We start from the raw sequence: 13,256 nt of genomic DNA, 5'->3' as shown, positions 1-13,256 counted from the left end.
AGCTCACCGAATTCCCACAACTGCCCCATCTCCCGGTAGTGTCGCGCTGACGAAATCCTACAAAATCCTGCTTTCCCTTGAGGAAAGGAAGTGTCTGCTCACATGCTTGAACAGTAGGAAGAAGATGGAGAGAGTACTAGGATATGTATATATTTTTTAAATTTATTTATGATAGTGAGAGAGAGAGAGAGAGAGAGAGAGAGAGGCAGAGACACAGGCAGAGGGAGAAGCAGGCTCCATGCACCGGGAGCCCGATGTGGGATTCGATCCCGGGTCTCCAGGATCGCGCCCTGGGCCAAAGGCAGGCGCCAAACCGCTGCGCCACCCAGGGATTCCAAGTACTAGGATATGAAAAGCATAGCAGGTGGTTGAAAAATGAGGCCTTCCTTTTCAGACAAGAATTCCTGAATTAACACAGGTCAGATTTTAAAGAGCAGATTGGTCAAGTCCACAGATATTTAAGTCCGCAATGCAAGACCCGTGTAGTGCCAAAAGTGCATTCAGGGTTACATAAAGTTGGCATTTTGCACGTTTGCTCATAAACACTTGCGTTCTTGCCCCTCTTCCCTTCCAAAACAGTTTTGTGGGTAAGAAAGTCAATAATAGTAGCAGGAGCAGGTCTTAGGAAAACGCCTAGAATTCTTGACCCCAGGCTGGGGGCTTCAAGTTTAGCGAGTATATTTCCCTAAATATCGCCACTTAAAGCTAAACATCCTCTTGGTTTAAGATGTATTGCCTGACTTCACAGAGGGCAGATGAGTAATAGATGCAGTTTCTCCTATGCTTAGTTGTTTTCAAGATTTATTTATTTATTATTTATTTATTTATTTATTTATTTATTTATATATTTATTTATTTATTTTCAAGATTTAAAGGAATGAATTAACTCATCATATAAAAGACAGGTTTGGACAAAAGATGACAGACCAAGGATTAATATCCATCACACATTAGCTCTCTCTACTCCCGACAAAGAGACTTGAAATTTCTTATTCTAACCTTCGAGATTCACCTGCGCACTACTGTAACTGTAAGAAACTACTATGTCTTGTAGTGCTGAGTGTCATTTTACTCTGGCAATGTTAAAATTCCAAATGACCAAAGCACAGATATTATTTTAGTTCTCTTTTACTGCTATTTCAGTTCAAGTACCACTAAGTAAAAAAAAAAATGAAATTTTGAAATCCTCCTAGCCTGCTATATTCTTATGGTTGCATTCAATCAAAGTTAATTTCTGTCAGTTTGCCTTTCTCAATGTTTACAAAATCCATCACTGGATCTTTCTCACTGGTATATTCATGTTTTCACAATATCTTGCTTAGATTATTAATTTAACATTTCAAATACTTATATCCACAAAATTGCTGCTAATTTATTTATAAATAGAATTGCTTAGTACATTTCTTTTATTAGTGCAACATAATTCATTGCTATCCTATAACAGTCTATAACTTACTATGAATATCCTAGTCCTTATTCATGGAGACACCATACCTATGATTATTATTTGTTTCCTTAGATGATGTCAGAACGAGAGAAACTTGAGTGTTGTAGTGATAGACATTATGAATACATATATATTTGAGAAATGGACTATATCTCTTTTAATTATTCCTCCATTTCAAAAGCCTAGCATAATCCAAATTACCTAGGTAATAGTTTGTAAGTATTTGTTGAGAGAATAAATATTGACTTGACCTACATTCTTAGGGAATGTAGAGGAAAACACACATCAACTCTTTCCTTTAAAATTTATAGTACTGTAGGAAAAATACATACATTTGAGCATTATTACCAGATAGTGCAGTTTAGTGCTAAGTAATTAGAACCAGAAAAAGCTACAATAATTGTGAATTTTGAGTTGATATTATCTAGGTAAAAATTAGATGGTAGAGTGACATTTGAAATCCTTTTGAAAAATGTATATGACTTGATCAGAAAAAAAAGTTTTGAACACTTGTTTAGAAGGGCAGAAACAGACCAATAAATGTATTACAAGGTGTATGTAAGTCAGAATGATAGGCTGTTGAAAATGTTGGGATAACTTTGCATAGAAGTCTAAGGAGATGGGGCACTTGGGTGGCTCAGTGGTTGAGCACCTGCCTTTGGCTCAGGTCATGATTCTGGGGTCCTGGGATCGAGTCCCACATCAGGCTCCCCACAGGGAGCCTGCTTCTCCCTCTACCTATGTCTCTGCCTCTCTGTGTCTCTCATGTTAAATAGATAAAACCTTAAAAAAAAGAAGTCTAAGGACATATGTTTTTTGAATAACACGGGAAAGGAATTTCATTGATGTTTAGATAATTAGAAAATTTTGTGATCAAATATTATTTTATAAAAGCTATCAAATGGAATATTACTTAGCCTTAACAAGAAGTACAAAGGGGAAAAAAGAGGCAAACAAGAAATGGACTCTTAACTATGGAGAACAAACTGATGGTTACCAGAGGGGAGGTGGGTGGAGGGATGGGGATGAAGGAGGACACTTACTGTAATGAGCACAAGGTGTTGTATGTAAGTGTTGAATTATTATATTGTACACCTGAAGCTAATATTACACCATATGTTAACTAATTGCAACTTAAATAAAAACTTAAAAAGAAAGCTACCCAATAACACTGTGCAGGGTGATTTGCAGGGTGGAGAAATTGGTGACAAAAAATAAGAATGTGATGACAATTTCCCATATTAGTTTTAGAACAGTAGAAATATAACAAAAGATTGGGGTGTGGAGATATTAGAAAGCAGTGTTGTTGATGAATTTGGTATGGAGGGCAAATCCAGAAGAGAAGACAGCTTGTCGGTTTTGAATTACTTGAAAGCACATCTCCACTATTGAAAGGTAGTACAGGTCGTTCTAAATATTAATGTAAAATCAAAAGTTAGCAGTGTGCTGAGCTCCAAGGAGCAGCATTGAAAATTCCTGAGAGCTGGGGGCTAGCGCCTTGCAAGGATTTTGCAGAGAAATCCACTGTAATTCTTACCCTGTTTCTTTATATGTAGGATGTTCCAGTCCCCCTCCACTCATAAACAAATGGCCTTACTAAACTTGCTCTTAGTTATTATGGCTTTTATTTTATTTTATTTTATTTTATTTTATTTTATTTTTTAAAAAATTTTTTCTTTTTTAAAAAAATTTTTATTTATGATAGTCACACACACACACACACACAGAGAGAGAGAGAGAGAGGCAGAGACAGAAGCAGGCTCCATGCACCGGGAGCCCGACGTGGGATTCGATCCCGGGTCTCCAGGATCACGCCCTGGGTCGAAGGCAGGCTCCAAACCGCTGCGCCACCCAGCGATCCCTATTATGGCTTTTAAAAATAGATTCCTTTGGCTTTTCTAGAAAAAAAATATTTTTGTAAAGACAGTTACTACCTTTCTTTTCTTTAAAAAAAAAAAAAACTCATTTAATTTATTTTTTTCATCTTGATCAGTGTACTCTTTAATCCCCATCACCTATTTCACCCATTCTCCACACCCACTTTTCCTCAGGTAACCATCAGTTTATTCTATATATTTAAGAGTGCGTTTCTTGGTTTCTCTCTTTTTTCCCCTTTGCTCGTTTTATTTCTTAAATTCCACATATGAGTGAAATCATATAGTATTTGTCTTTGACCTATTTCGCCTAGCGTTATACTCTTTAACTCTATGTTGTTGCATTTTGTTGGTTTTTTAAAGTAAGACTTTGGGATCCCTGGGTGGCGCAGCGGTTTGGCGCCTGCCTTTGGCCCAGGGCGCGATCCTGGAGACCCGGGATCGAATCCCACGTCGGGCTCCAGGTGCATGGAGCCTGCCTCTCTCTCTGCCTGTGTCTCTGCCTCTCTCTCTCTCTCACTGCGTGCCTATCATAAATAAATAAAAAAAATTTAAAAATAAAATAAGATTTTATTTATTCATTTGATAGAAAAAGAGAGCACAAAGCAGGAGGAGCAGCAGAGGGAGAGGGAGAAGCGGGTTGCCCACTGAGCAGGGAGCCTGATGAGGGGCTCAATTCCAGAACTGTGGGATTGTGACGGAGCCAAAGGCAGACACTTAGCCAATTGAGCCACCCAGGCACTCCAATGCTGTTACATTTTGATTTCATTCTTTTTATGGCTGAATTATATATATAACTTCTTTTTTTTATCTATTCCTCTATCAGTGATCATTTGGGCTGCTTCCATAGTTTGGCTATTATAAATAATGTTGCTAGAAACATAGGAATACATACATCCCTTCAAATTAGTGTTTTTGTAGTTTGTGGGTAAATACCCAAGAGTGCAATTACTGAATCCTAGGGTAGCTCCATTTTTAACTTTTTGAGGAATATCCATACTGTTTTCCACAGTGGCTGCACCAGTTTGCATTCCCACCAACAGTGCACAAGGATTCCTTTTGCTCCATATTCTTGCCAACAAGTTGTTTCTTGTGTTTTGATTAAAGCCATTCTGACAGGTGTGATGTGATATCTCTTTGTAGTTTTGATTTGCATTTGCCTGATGAAGGATGTTGGGCATCTTTCAATGTGTGCATTCACCACCCATATGTCTTCTTGGAAGAAATGTCTGGTAATGTCTTCTGTCCATTTTTAATTGGATTATTTGTTTTTTTGAGTATTGAGTTGTATTGGTTCTTTATATATTTGGGATACTAACTCTTTATCAGATATGTCATTTGCATATATCTTTGTCCATTTAGGACAAAGTTTTGTTGGTTGTTTCCTTTGTTGTATGGAAACTTTTTATTTTGCTGTTGTCCCAATAGTTTATTTTTGCCTTTGTTTCCCTTGCCTCAAGGAGACAGATTCAGAAAAATGTTTCTACAGCCGATGTCAGAGACATTACCTCCTATGCTGTCTTCTAGAATTTTTACAGTTTCAGGTCTCACATTTAGGTCTTTAATCCATTTGGAGTTTTCTTTTGTGTATGGTAAGAGAAAGTGATCCACTTTCATTCCTTTGCATGTGGCCGCAATGTATTTTCCCAACACCATTTGTTAAAGAGACTTTTTGCTATTGTATATTCATTCTTCCTTTGTTGAAGATTAATTGACCATATAATTATGGGTTTATTTCTGGGTTTTCTGTTCTATCCTACTGATCTATATGTCTTTTTTAAAAGATTTTACTTATTTATTCAGAGAGAGAGAGGCAGAAACACAGGCAGAGAGAGAAGCAGGCTCCATGCAGGGAACCGGACATGGGACTCGATCCCGGTCTCCAGGATCACACACTGGCTGCAGGCGGCGCTAAAGCGCTGTGCCACCCGGACTGCCCTATATGTCCGTTTTTAAGCCAGTACCATACTGCTTTCATTACTACAGCTTTCTAATGTAACTTGTAATGAATTGTGATATTTCCAGTTTTGTTTTTCTTTTTCAAGCCTGCTTCGGCTATTTGAGATCTTTTGTGGTTCCATACAAATTTTAGGATTCTTTGTTCTAGCTCTGTGAAAAATGCTATTTTAATAAGGATTGCATGAAATCTGTGGATTGTTTAGGGTGGTATAGCCATTTGTTCTTCCAACCCATGAGCATGGAATGTCTTTCTATTTCTTGGTGTTGTCTTGAATTTTTTCACGTGTGTTTTATGTTTTCCAGAGTACAGGCCTTTCACATCTTTGGTTCAGTTTATTCTTAGATATTTTCCTGTTTTGGGTGTAATTATAAATGGAATTGCTTTCTTATTTTCACTTCTTGCTACTTCATTATTAGTGCATAGGAATGCAACATATTTCTTTTTTTTTTTAAGATTTTATTTATCTATTAATGATTGAGAGAGAGAGAGAGAGAGAGAGAGAGGCAGAGACACAGGCAGAGGGAGAAGCTGGCTCCATGCAGGGACCCCGGCCTGGGACTTCATCTGGGGTCCCCAGGATCAGGCCCTGGGCTGAAGGCGGCACTAAACCGTGGAGCCACCCGGGCTGCCAGAAACATATTTCTATACACTGATTTTGTATCCTACAACTTTACTGAATTCATGCATCAGTTATAGGATTTTTTTTGGTGGAGTCTAGGGTTTTCTACATAGAATATCATGTCATATGCAAATAGTAAGAGTTTTACTTCTTCCGTACCAGTTTGGATGCCTTTTATTCCTTTATATTGTCTAATTGCTATGGCTAGGACTTCCAGTACTATGTTGAATGAAAGTGGTGAGAATGGACATCCTTGACTTGTTTCTGATCTAAGGGGGAAAACTGTTTTTCACCACTGAGTATGACGTTGGCTATGGATTTTTCACGTACGGCTTTTATTATGTTGAGGTATATTCCCTCTAGACCTACTTTGCAGAGACTTTTTTTTTTTTTATCATGAATGGATGCTGCAATTTGTCAAATGATTTTACTGCATCTATTGAAATGATTGTATGGTTTTATCCTTCTCTTATTCATGTGATGATTCATGTTGATTGTTTTGTCTATATTGAACTACCCTTGCATCTTGGGATTAAATCCTACTTGATCATGGTGTATGATTTTTTAAATGTGTTTCTGGATATTGTCTGCTAATATTTTGTTGAGGATTTCTGCATGCATATTCATAAGAGATTTGGCCTGCAGGTTTTTTTTTTTTTTTTTTGTGGTATCTATCTAGTTTTGGTATCAGGATGATACTAGTTTCATAGAATAAGTTTGGAGGTTTTATTTCCTCTTTTTTTTTTTTTTCGGAATAGTTTACAAAGAATCGGCATTAGCTTTTCTCTAAATTTTTGGTAGAATTCTCCTGTGAAGCTATCTGGTCCTGGAGTTTTGGGGGAGTTTCTTGATCACTGATTCAATTTCATTGCTGGTTATTGGTCTGTTCAAATTTTCTATTTCTTTCTACTTTAATTTTGGTAAGTTATGTTTCTAGAAACTTAACCATTCCTCATAGGTTGTACAACTTGTTGGCATGTAGGTTTTCATAATATTCTGTTAACAATTGTTTGTATATCTGTGGTGTTGGTTGTTATTTCTCCTCTTTCATTAGTGGTTTTATTTATTTGAGTCCTCTCTGTGTTTTTGATAAGTCTGGCTAGAGATTTATCAATTTTGTTCATCTTTTCAAAGAACCACCTCCTGGTTTCATTGATCTGTTCTATTGTTTTTCTCATTTCTATATTTTTTTATTTCTGCTCTTATCTTTATTATTTTATTCCTTCTTTTGGTTTTGGGTTTTTTGTTCTTCTTGACCTAGCTCCTTTAGGCATAAGTTTAGGTTGTTTCTCTAAAATTTCTCTTGTTTCTTGAGATGTGATGTATTCTGTAAAATGTTCCAACTACACTTAAAAGGAATGTGTATTCTGGTGTTTTAGGATGGAATGTTCTGAATATATCTGTTAAATTCTTCTGGTCCAGTTTGTCATTCAAAGTGACTGTTTCCTGGTTGATTGTCTGTTTGGATGATCTGTCTCTTAATGTAAGTGAGGTGTTATAGTCCTCTACTATTATTGTACTACTATCAACTGGTTCTTTATATTTGTTATTAACTATTTTATGCAATTGGGTGCTTCCATATTTGGTGCATAAATATTTACAATTGTTATATCCTCTTGCTGGATTGTCCCTTTTGTTTTATATAGTGTCTTTGTCTTTTGTTACACTCTTTGTTTAAAAGTCTATTTTGCCAGGGCACCTGGATGGCTCTGTTAGTGAAGCACCTGCCTTCAGCTCAAGTCATGATTCTAGGGTTCTGGGATCCAACCCCACATTGGGCTCCCTACTCAATGGTCAGCCTGCTTCTCCCTCTCCCTTTGATGCTCTGGCTGTTTGTGCTTTCTCACTCTCTCTCTATGTAAAGTAAATAAAATAATTTTTAGAAAAGTTTACTTTGTTTAATATAAGTATTGCTATTCTGGCTTTCTTTTGACATCCATTTGCATGATAAATGTTTCTCTATCTCCCTATTTTCAATCTGCATGTGTCTTTAGGTCTGAAATCAGTCAGTTGTAGGCAGAATATAGATGGGTCTTGTTTTTTTGTCCACTTTGTCACCCTGTGTCTTTTGGTTGGAGGATTTTGTCCATTTACATTCAAAGTAATTATTGATAGTTATGTGTTGATTGTGACTTTGATAGTTGTTTTGTGTTTTTTTCGTTTAGATTTTCTCTGATCCTTTCTTCTCTTGCTCTCTTTCATGGTTTGTTGGCTTTGTTTAGTGATATACTTGGATTTCTTTCTCTTTATTTGTTGCATAACCATTATTGGTTTTTGACTTTTGGTTACCATTAGATTTGTATGTAACATCTTCTAAATATAACAGTCTATATTAAGTTGATGGTTGCTTAAGTTTAAATCCATTTTTACTACTCTTCTACCCATGTTTTAGGTATATGGCATCATATATTATACCCTTTTATTTTATGAACTTGACTGATTTTTACTGAAAATCTTATTTTTACTTCTTTTGTAGTTTTTACTTTACATACTCTCATTTTGGTCTTTATTTTCCACTCAGTCTCCTTTAATATTTCTTGTAGAACTGGTTTAGTGGTCATGAACTCCTTTAGCTTTTGCTCATCTGAGAAACTCTTTATCACTTCTATTCTGAATGACAGCCTTCCTGGATAGAATATTATTGGCTGCAGAATTTTTCCTTTCAGCACATGAATATATCATGCCAATCCCTTCTTGCCTGCAAAGTTTTTGCTGAAAATCCCCTGAGAGTCTTATGGGGTTTCCCCTGTGTGTAACTGTCTTTTTTTTTATTCTCTTGCTGTTTTTTTTTTTTAAAGATTGTATTTATTTATTCATGAGAGACATAGGTAGAGAGGTAGACACATAGGCAGAGGGAGAAACATGCTCGCTGTAGGGAGCCGGATGTGGGACTCGATCCCAGAATTCCGGGATCCTGCCCTGAACTGGAGGCAGACACTCAATTGCTGAGCCACCCAGTCGTCCCTCTCTTGCTGTTTTTAAATTTTTTTTCTTTATCATTGCTTTTGCCATTTTAATTACTATGAGTCTTGGTGTGGACCTCCTTGGGTTGAATTTTGGGGAGAATCTCTTTGCCTCCTGGATCTGGATATCTACTCCTTCCCCAGATTAGGAAAGTTTTGAGCTATTATTTCTTCACATAAATTTCCTACCACCTTTTCTTTCTCTTCATCTTCTGAGATCTCTATAATGCATATGTTATCATGCTTGATGGAATCACAGAATTCCCTAAGACTATTCTCAATTTACATATTTTTTTTCCTTTCTATTACCCATCTGGGTTACTTTCTACTCTCTGTTTTTCGGATATCAAATTGATCATCTGCTTCATCTAGCTTACTGTATTTCCATCAAGTATACATTTGATTTCATTTATTGTATTCTTGATCTCTGACTGGTTCTTTTTTATCTGTGTTAAGGGTTTCACTTATGTCTTCCACTCTTTTCTCAAACCTAGTGAGCATTTTTATGATTATTACTTTAAATTCTCTATCAGGCATATTTATATCTGTTTTGTGTAGATCTCTTGCTGTGATTTGGTTCTGTTCCTTCATTTGGGACTTATTTCTGTATGTTCTCATGTTGTCTAACTCTCTGTATCTGTTTCTTTGTTTTAGGAAAGTCAGCTACTTCTCTTGCTCTTAACAGTAATAGCCTTATAAAGAAGAGATCCTGTAGTTGCATTGCAGTTTCCCTTGTTCCCCAGGGGCTGGTGCTTCAGGGAGCATTCCCTATGTGTGTCTCATGTGTTCTACTGTTGAGTCTTGGCATCTTTTTTCTTCAGTCCAGTTGTCTGCAGAAATCCTCTTTGGCTGTTATGGGCAGTGTTTGGTCCCCAGAAGGGATGGGTTGTGTTTTAACATGGTGCATAGTGGTTTGCTCATAAAAGGAGACCTGCTCCCATTGTAGCGGGAACTGAAGTCAAGCAAAACTGCTAGTCCTATGCTGTATCTGCATTTTTTAAAAAGATTTCATTTGTTTATTCATGAGAGACACACACACACAGAGGCAGAGACATAGGCAGAGTGCAAAGCACGTCCCTAGCAGGGAGACTGATAGGAGACTCAATCACCAGATGTGGCATCACGCCCTGAGCCAAAGGCAGACGCTCAACTGCTGAGCCACCCAGGCGTCCTAAATGCGCCTGCATTTTAAGATTGTATCTGCTGTTTGTTGTGCTGTCTCTTTAAGGTAAAAGACTCAGCTTCCTACCTCTGGGCTCTACCGGAGCCAGAGCCCACTGATTTTTTAAAAATGCCACACTGTAAGTGCTGCTGGTTGTAAGAATTCATGAAATTAAGCCCCTTTCACTTTCAAAGGCAAATGTTATGGGGATTTGTACTCCCCATTCAGGACCTCTCCAGTGTGAAATCTGTCTTTTGCATTTTTTGTGCCACAGGCTCCCTCCCCACTGTGGATGGCCATGGCCCATTTTATTCTGAAACCAAGTCTTCACACTTCCAACCTTCTTGGATGTGGCTTATTCTCTGCCTTTAGTTGTGGAGTTTGTTCTGTCAGTCTTAGGGTCATTTTCTGGGTTATTTATGTTGATGTCAGTGTTATCTAAGTTGTATCTGTGGGTGAGATGAGCTCAGTCTCCTCCTCCTCTGCTATCTTCCCTCAAGGTTGCATGCAGGCAGTGCAATGGGAGCAAGATTAGAATCTAAGTCTCTGAACACCTACCTAGTGCCCTTTTCCACTCTATATGATTTTATTTTCTTCTCCTTTTACTGTCTTGGCAATATGCTTAAAATGTAAACAAAGTGGTGGAAACTGATATTTTAGCTTTATTCCTGATAGAGAATTCCAGATTGAAAAATGCTATAACACTATTTTCACCTATAACATAAAGTGAAAGCATTTAGTCATTCGCTACTAAGTATAAGATTAGCTAGAAGATTTTGTAAAATATTTCATATTAAGATGAAGAAATTACCTTCTAGTCCTAGTTTTTTGGAAATTGTTTCCATTAAAGGTGTTGAATTGGGCAGCCTGGGTGGCTCAGCGGTTTAGCCCGCATTTAGCCCAGAATGTGATCCTGGAGACCCGGGATGGAGTCCCATGTCAGGCTCCCTGTATGGAGCCTGCTTCTCACTCTGCCTGTGTCTCTGCCTCTCTCTCTCTCTGTGTCTCTCATGAATAACTAAATGAAATCTTTAAAAAATAAATAAATAAAATCTTTTTTTCCCTAGGTATTTTTAACTTTTATTTTTAATTATTTATTTTTTATTGGAGTTCAATTAAAAAAATAAAATCTTAAAAAAATAAAGGTGTTGAATTTTGTCAAGTGCATTATTTTTGCATGTTTTGTGATCATATGATATCTTTATTTGAATATGGTGTATGACATTAACTGATATTTGAATATTGAAACATTTCATTCCTGCAATAACCTCACTTTGTCAGATGTATGATCTTTTTTAAAAATTTAATTAATTAATTGATTAAATATTGTATTTATTTATTCATGGGAGACACACAGAGAGAGGCAGAGACATAGGCAGAGGGAGAAGCAGGCTCCCTATGGAGAAGCCCGATGCGGAACTCGATCCTAGGACCCTGGAATCATGGCCTGAGCCAAAGGCAGATGTTCAAAGATTTTATTTATTTATTCATGAGAGACAGAGAGAGAGAGAGGCAGAGACACAGGCAGAGTGAGGAGCAGGCTCCATGCAGGGAGCCCGACGTGGGACTCGATCCCGGGTCTACCAGGATCATGCCCTGGACCAAAGGCGGCGCTAAACCGCTGAGCCACCCAGGCTGCCCCGAAGGCAGAAGTTCAACCACTGAGCCACCCAGGCGTCCCTGTATAATCTTTTTTTATGTTGCATCTATGTTCATTAGAAATAATAGTCTGCAGTTTTCTTTTCTTGTGATTTCTTTGTCTAGCTTTGGCATAAGGTGATGCTAGCCTGAGTTGGGAAATAGTTCTGTTTTCTGTCATGACATAAACAAAAATTTTCCTAAAATTGTACAACATGCATTATATATAATATATATATATAGTACATCTATAATCTAGTATTTAACTCAATCTCTCTTCTAGTCAATACTCTCCTTAACTGATTTCTTGCCTGCACTCTTGTTCTCTTACAATTTATATTTTATTGAATCACTGTCTTCTTCAATATATTCTCATGCTTTGCTATTCAACTTATAATGATATCCCAATCCTTTATGTACCCTAGGGCACACCATGTGACTAAGTTTCTGTCTAACTCTTTGGCCTGCTTTCAAAATGATTTTTACCTTGCTCATTCTGCTCCCGTCATCCTATGCTTCTTGCCTTTCCTCAAATATGCCAACTTTATTTCTACTTCAATAACGTTGCACTCATTATTCTGTTTTCTCCATTAAATCATCTTATTCATCCTTCTCTTAACTTCTATTGTGATTCTAATCCAACCTTAGAGAGGAAGTTCCTGATTCTCCTATTAAAATTTTCCTGGTCTATCCTCATTATTCTCTATTCTGTTGCCTATTTTAGTTCATAACATTTACCATTTCCAATATTATCTTAAGTATTTATTTGAAAAACAATTTCTTTCCTATTTCCCCTATGAAAATGTGAAGTCCATGAAGTTTAGAACCTGGTCTCTCTTGTTAATCATTCTATTTCAATGTACCGAATTAAATCCCTGAGAAATTTTCAATAAATATTTGTTGAATGCAATAATAAATTACATTACATTGTGAAGGTTATTATGAAAGAAAATACAAGGATCTGTGAGAGAGAATGGGATGAGTTCTTCAGATTAAATGCTCAAAGGAATCTCTTGGATAAAACTGCGTTTACTTTGAAGGAGTTATTCTAGTAAATAATAGAAGAATGACTTCCAGACAGAGCTAATAGCAAACAAAAATGCCCTTAGGTAAAGAAAATCTTGAGGAACTTGAGAGAATTTAATAAGATCATTGATCATTATTGGAGCATAGAAATAAAGGGGAATGGAATGAAGTAAGATTAGCAAGGAGAGTATAAATAAGATCATTCAACTTCTTGCAGGTCAGTTTAAGAGTAAGAGTAAGACTCCTCAAGGCTCATGCTCAAGAAGTCTATGAATGGCTTGAAAGTAGACAAATTAAGAAGTCTTTCACTTTAGAGATTAAGAAACGTGCTGCAAAAATAGCATCCAGGAGCTGCATTGATGGAAAGCACAGCTTTCCCTATGACTATTTCTGTCCTTGAAATAATTTGTGAATTTTAACACTTGGATAAGGATGTGAGTCTAGTGTGACAGTTCAATCATTGGTATTATCTGAAAGCTCCATGAAAAATAAAATCAAACATTTAGCAATGGAATAGAGGAATTGACGACACTGGGTGGGGAAGTGGTATCTAAAAAAGATAAGATA

At 36.9% G+C, this 13,256-nt stretch overlaps 1 long non-coding RNA gene across 2 annotated transcripts in view; it reads left to right on the top strand.

Annotated features, from left to right (window-relative positions):
- The first annotated feature begins 12 nt into the window (after positions 1-12).
- LOC140636897 (uncharacterized) overlaps positions 13-13,256 on the top strand; it is a 32,417-nt gene continuing 19,173 nt past the window's right edge. Inside the window, exon 1 of one of the 2 annotated variants that reach the window (XR_012034150.1) lies at positions 13-145. This is a non-coding gene — a long non-coding RNA (uncharacterized lncRNA). Of the gene's footprint in view, positions 146-193; positions 419-13,256 lie in introns of those variants that run through there. The other variant, XR_012034149.1, reaches the window with a different exon arrangement.

The sequence above is a fragment of the Canis lupus genome, chromosome 7 (assembly GCF_048164855.1).
Source record: "Canis lupus baileyi chromosome 7, mCanLup2.hap1, whole genome shotgun sequence".
NCBI classification, from domain to species: domain Eukaryota; kingdom Metazoa; phylum Chordata; class Mammalia; order Carnivora; family Canidae; genus Canis; species Canis lupus.
The sequence above is the reverse complement of the archived record's forward strand: the minus strand, read 5'-3'. Positions and strand labels throughout refer to the sequence as shown.